Raw genomic sequence first — 6481 nt, forward strand, 5'->3', positions numbered from 1 at the left:
CACTAGCAAGTAGCAGTTTCTCAGTAAATAAAAAAAAGGATGACAAAGCACAAGTTTCATAAGTGAAACAGGATGCTTTTATTTACTTTTCAATGGAAAAATGGATCTCTCTTAAAAGACTATTACATTCTGCACTCAAATACTGGGGTGGGGAAAGTAAGTTTGACCTACAGGACAGTATTTCTCAGAAAGATGTATAGCAACTTAGGTCACACATGCACTGTAACATCCAGAAAACTACAAATAATCCTACGAAACCTACAAATCTCCCCTTTGTAAATTGCTTACCAACTGCATCAGACTAGTTCAGCTTGAAGCTAGTGGAGTAGCACAGCAAGATCAAATACAGCAACAGTAAAAGGAAAGCAGTAGGCTGTTAGACCCTGTCACATCAATGGATCAGGCAAGCACTACCACAAGCCTGACAATGTGCACCTGCGGGTTAGACTGCAGCCAGTTCGCTGTGTGTTTGCACAGTACCTACTACTGCAAGTACACATGGAGACCCCAGAAACATTTGTTTCAACAGCAACAAGCCATTAAACAGCTCAGGTATGTCATGAAACCAATTTAATCCTCAAGTTTCACAAGACTGCTGTTCTGATGGTACGCCCCAGATCCTTACATAACTCCAGGACCTGGATTATTTGGTTTGGGATACTGACATAGCCAAAGTATCCAGGCAGAGGCTAACAAAAAAGTTGTTATTCAAGCTAATCCTAGATTTCAGTTCTAAAATCAGAAAACCTCTATGTACTATCGAAATATATAATAGGTTAGCAACTTGCAACAGATCATTTCTTCCTTCAGCGCCGTAATTCCCCGTGAGACAGAGCTTTAACTCGGTTACCCTGGGGGCCATCCGTGGGACCACGTGGAGCTGCGACCTCCCCGTCACGACTGTCCCTTCTTAGAGCAGCCCTAGCGACTCCTGCCAACGGAGAGGAGCCTCCCGGCTGCTGCAGGAGGAGCGACGCGACGCTCGACTCCAACCCCGCGGCAGGACAACCCGGGGGCGGTGCCGGAGGAGGAGGAATGGGGAGGAAGGGGGCGGTGGCCAGCAGCGCTTGCGCGGGGCGCGCACCTTTGCGCGGCGTGTCGGGGATGCTGCGCGCCGGGCTGGGAAGAAGGAGCCGCTGTTTTGGCGGCGGTGGGAGCTGGAGGAGACCGTGCCCCGGCGCTACCGGCTGCCCCGGAGCCCTGAGCTCGGCGTGGCCCTGCCCCGGCGGCGGGGAGCGGGGCGGAGGCGCTGCCCCGGCAGGTAGCCGCGCCGCCTTCTTCTCCTCCTCTTCCTCCTCCTCGTCCTCCTCCTCCGTCTCCCTGCGTCCCGCCTGGATGGGGCTTTGTGCGCTTCGAGGGGTGGGAGGGGGTGGCGAACTCCTGGGAGAGGCTTAGAGGCTTCTCGCAGGGAGATCGTGGTGGGAGAAGGGCGTCGCCTTGCTGCTCCGTCCGCCGGTGCCTGTCCCGGCGCCAGAAGCGGTCACTGTGACGAGAAGTGCGATATCTTTGCTTTAAGCCGAAGTGGAATTAAGTTTCCTCTAAGTAATTGTATTCTTTCCAAGTTAGACTCCTCTGAGACGGTGTTTTCTTTGGAGCAGTATCTTCCCAGACACTGTTAATTCTTGGGAGATGACAGCACCTTGTGTGCGGTCTGATCCCTGCTGAACAGAATGTCTTCTGCGATCCCCTCTGGTCGCAGTCTCTTCCCCATCTCAAAGGCGAGGTCGGGCAGAGCTGGCTTCAGACCTCCAAACTAGCGAGAGATTCGGCTGTTGTGAAGGTCGTAATAACATTAAACTTAGTCCTTGGAAAGTAATGGAAGATGCGTAAGGTTTCTGGGAGAGTTAATCCATGTGCACGGAAGTGGGGAATACCTCCTGTCTGCAGCTCTCATCTGGCTGCACACGATGGATGGAGATCACTCCATCATGTTGCCCAGGTCTCCTAAAGGATGCTTGCTTTTTGAAACACCAAAATGAATCTTAGAGTTTATTTTCTGGCATTTTCAGTGTCATCCCTGCCCCGCTGGTGGTTGCCCCGGTTCAGTGAACCGCAGTGGACTTGGCACATCTGGGAGCTGTGGCTGAGGATGAGGGAAGCAGTGCCTGCTGTCCACTTCTAGGCTTCACTTTTTCTCAGCAAAGTAATTTTAATTTTCCTCTGGCTTTTAAATTTCTGTTATTGACTAACGTAGGAAAATACTAACAATTGCGTTGATTGCATTGGAATCAGAGGAGGTTTGAAGTTCTGTTTCTCAAGGCGAACATGGTGTGTGTCCCTGCTTGGAATGTACTTGCTGACAGTGAATTAATCCATAGTGGTGATGGACTCGATTGTAAGTTTCTGCATGTCTGAATTAAAAGATATTGGTTGCGCAATCAAAGTGGAGACAATAGACCTGAGGAATGATCTCCCCTGGAGCTGGATGTGTTCTAATTGGAGTGGAATCTGTTTACTTACTGTTAATTTGCATTGGTGCAAAAATTTTAGGTGTGCGAGTCATCTGTCTTCTCAGTGCTCTCTTCTGTCACAAGTATAAAGGACAGCTTTTTTTGGGAATATGGCATGAAAATTAAGTACTGTTCCACAGAATGATATCTCTGTTGGCTGCTCACTCATTTCGCTATGTTAGACCAACATTCCGACAACATTAATGAGCTTAATGCAAGAGTTTAAAATGCCTTTGGAATGAGTGCTTCAAAAGTGTTTTTTTCATCAAAGCTGCTTATAACTGATACCCATGGCTGTTTAATTTACAGTAAATCATGGGAATAGAAAGTTTGGCAATAGGATATAGTTAGAGCTGGGAGAGTGAATTTGTCCTTCAATCATCAAGTGGCTAGATTAATTAAAAGCAAAAGTACAAAAGAAAATGTTAGTTTGCATTTTAGGGAATTTAGGCTATTGAGCTGGAATTCCAACAGAAAGCACACTGTGGGGAAAGTTTAGCTTTGGGTATGTTCTTAATAGGAGGCTCGCAAGGGGAAGGAAGACAACCCAGGAGTTGCTCCCAGTCAATGCTTATCAATTCTGAACTCTTGTGTTTATTTGTGTTGTGGTTTTGTTTCTGTTTATTCCTGGAATAAAGGGTTGGTAGCACTGTGCTGCTTGGGACCAGAGTACCAGAACTGCTGTTTCTCTGATAGTCAAAAGGCTGTCTATTCTAATTGTTTCAGCAAATGAGTGTCTTGCTGGAATGCAAATCCAAGTCACATAAGTTTTCCTTTGTGAATATCTGTGCTCTTCTAGTTTGAAGAGACTAACAGGTGCATTTTCCTTAAGATTTTCAAGAGCAAGCTTTTGTTCATTCTTTTATTTGCTAATCGTTGTGGACGTCAGTGTCATTTATTGGCATTAAAGAAACATCAATGTTATTTGTTTGTCTCTGAAATAACAGTTACAGAGGAGTCCTAATCCTTGAACGGAGCGTTAGATGTTACCATAATGTGAGCAATATGATGATAAGTAAGGGTTTACCAGTCTGAGTTATGCATAAGTGCATATTTGCAGGCTAATCTTAACACTTTATAGGCCCCTTTGAGAAATACCTTGATGAATTCCTGGAATTAGCCACAGGTAGAGAACCTGCTGGCTCTGAAAAGCTGCTGCTCTGGTAGTGTATCTGGCAGAAATGTAACACGGAATGCTGGCTCAGGAAGAGAGTGAGCGAGCCATTTGGTAAGAACAGATGTGGAAAGTATATAGGAAGATGAGCCCTTTTTGTTAACTTAAATGATTTTTGTTTTTCAGTAAAGCTTTTGTTTATGTATTCTCTGTAAACATAGAATAATGCCACTGTGCCCACTCCTAGATAAGCACCTTTGCAACATACTGCTTGTTCTGCGTGTTGTATTAAAAACCCAAATCTATTTAATTCGTCTGGAATAATTGGTAATAAGTGAGGAAAATGTCTTGAAGAATCAGATGCAATTGCTGTCATTGAGAGCAGCGCACTGAATGAAAACATTTTAGCAGACACCCAGAACGCCTAATGCTGTTTTGTGTCTGTGTAGGTTTTAATTCTCTCTGTATCTCCATCTCCTTCTTACCATCTATACAGTGAGGTAACAGAAAGGATTACAGGGGTGACCAAAGGGTTGCTCAGGTCCACTGGAGGGAGGATGGAGCAGGTAACACAGGCATTCAATGCTGCGTGACCTGTGAGATGCACCCCATTACTTTGCACCCTTTGGGGGCCTGTGGTCTTTTTCTCCTCTTGTTTTGTAAGGCAGTCTGTGCTTGAATTAATTGGTTGTTTTTTGTTCTGCCCCCAAAATGTTTTGTGTGTTTGTCCAGGTAAGAGAAAGATGTAAAAGAGATGCTTACTACAAGTTAATATTGTGTAATTTTTTGTGGCACTCTCAGCCAGGTGCAGCTTTTTTTTTTGTGTGTGTTATGGGGTGACCAGTGTTTCAGACTACCAATGAGTAAGATATCTTACTCTTGATTATTTGTTTTTGTAAGTTATTGTTTTCTCTTTCTTGTCAGGTGCTGGAAATGTAAAGTCATTGGATGGTGTGAAAATACTTGATTTCATAGAATCATAGAATAACCAGGTTGGAAGAGACCCACCGGATCATCGAGTCCAACCATTCCTATCAAACACTAAACCATGCCCCTTAGCACCTCGTCCACCCGTGCCTTAAACACCTCCAGGGAAGGTGACTCAACCACCTCCCTGGGCAGCCTGTTCCAGTGCCCAATGACCCTTTCTGTGATGAATTTTTTCCTAATGTCCAGCCTAAATCTCCCCTGGCAGAGCTTGAGGCCATTCCCTCTTGTCCTGTCCCCTGTCACTTGGGAGAAGAGGCCAGCTCCCTCCTCTCAACAACCTCCTTTCAGGTAGTTGTAGAGAGCAATGAGGTCTCCCCTCAGCCTCCTCTTCTCCAGGCTAAACCACCCCAGCTCTCTCGGCCGCTCCTCATAAGGCCTGTTCTCCAGCCCCTTCACCAGCATCATTGTTCTTCTCTGGACTCGCTCCTGAACCTCAACATCCTTCTTTTTTTTTTTGTGTGTTATGGGGTGACCTTCGAAATAATTAATAAAAACAGTAATAATAATGAAATTATTATCCACTGGGGGTGATAATGTGTTTGCATCCCTAGCCTGTGATTAAATACACTGAATAGAAGACAATAGGTGGTAGCTGGAAAATCTGTGGTCTAGACTATACTTACTCTGCCTGTGATGCTTATTGTTGCTGCTGTTGTTTCTTAGAGCTAGTCGCCTTGAAAAGGCAGAAGGAAAGGACGGAAAGCATTATGATTTCCTAATAGCTGTCTTGCAGGTGCTAGTGCCCTTGAAAGTTGTGGAGGCAGATGAGGGTGGGTGTTGAGAGAGTGTCATAAAAACAGTGTTTCTAACTACCAATGAGGAAGATATCTTAATCTTGATTATTTTTTTTGTTTTGTAAGCTATTGTTTTCTCTTTCTTGTCAGGTGCTGGTAATGTAAAGCCCTTGGATGGTGTGAAAATACTTGATTTAACGAGGTTTGTGTTTTGTCTGTAATCTGGAACAGTCTGTCTAGATGCAAAGATTCTTACAGGAAAAACTGAGAAGATTATTTCTTTTATTATGATTACAGGGTGCTTGCAGGGCCCTTTGCAACGATGAATTTAGGAGATCTAGGGGCTGAAGTTATCAAAGTGGAAAGACCAGGTAAAATGTTTATCTATTTCAAATATAATAGGAATGTGGGAAGGTTTAACGATGATTTGTTTATCTATTTTAAGTAATAGCTGACTGAGAATGCGAGGTTAAAAACTTTTGGAAACATTTAGAGAGACAACACTGCATTTATTTGGTTTTTTGGTGACACTGTGTATGGTATTGTGCTAAGAAATGAGTTTCATAGAAATTTGTGTATTTTTTTTGAGCAATCAGTTTTCAAGTTTTGGGAGTGTTTTACGTCCTCGTACTATATCTGGTGTCCTAGAGAGGTAGTTATTAGTATGCTTGCTTATACATTTATTATCTGTTTGCTAGAAGCTTAACACTGTGCTCTGTGTGTTTTGATCAGAAGCGCATGCATGTATTTAGAAAAAAGCGTAAGAAGTTTGATCAGGTAAGTTGAGGGTGTTTTTTTTTTGTTTTGGGGTTTGTTTTTTTTTTAGGTATTATTGTACGAACTAGTACTGAGTCATGAGTTCCTAAAGTGCCTTATTCCATCACCCAAAGCTACATTGATCTTGTTTGAATTGTTTGAACTTTGCTTAGATTTTATATTGGGCTTGTGAATGCTTAGGTGTGTGGTGGCTCTTTTGTGAGAGGGTAGAACAGGGTTTGAAGTGTAATATTTGACATGTAAAATTTGATAAACATAGAAATCTTTCCAGCATTTGGGAATTCGGAATCTACAGCTCAGTTCCCTCTGAGTGAAAATGTCTTAGATAATTTTAAATAGGAATGCATCTTACTTCTCAGGATGACAGTACTGGTGAAATAACAGGCACTTTAATTTTGGAAACAGAGGCTCTTCTT

General features: G+C 43.6%; 1 long non-coding RNA gene across 1 annotated transcript; it reads left to right on the forward strand.

Moving 5' to 3' along the window:
• The first annotated feature begins 1121 nt into the window (after positions 1-1121).
• LOC138722187 (uncharacterized) lies at positions 1122-5660 on the forward strand. Its single transcript, XR_011337675.1, has 3 exons — positions 1122-1261; positions 5439-5490; positions 5586-5660. It is a non-coding gene; the product is annotated as an uncharacterized lncRNA (long non-coding RNA).
• The last annotated feature ends 821 nt before the right edge of the window (positions 5661-6481 follow it).

Source organism: Phaenicophaeus curvirostris, chromosome 6 (genome assembly GCF_032191515.1).
Source record: "Phaenicophaeus curvirostris isolate KB17595 chromosome 6, BPBGC_Pcur_1.0, whole genome shotgun sequence".
NCBI classification, from domain to species: domain Eukaryota; kingdom Metazoa; phylum Chordata; class Aves; order Cuculiformes; family Cuculidae; genus Phaenicophaeus; species Phaenicophaeus curvirostris.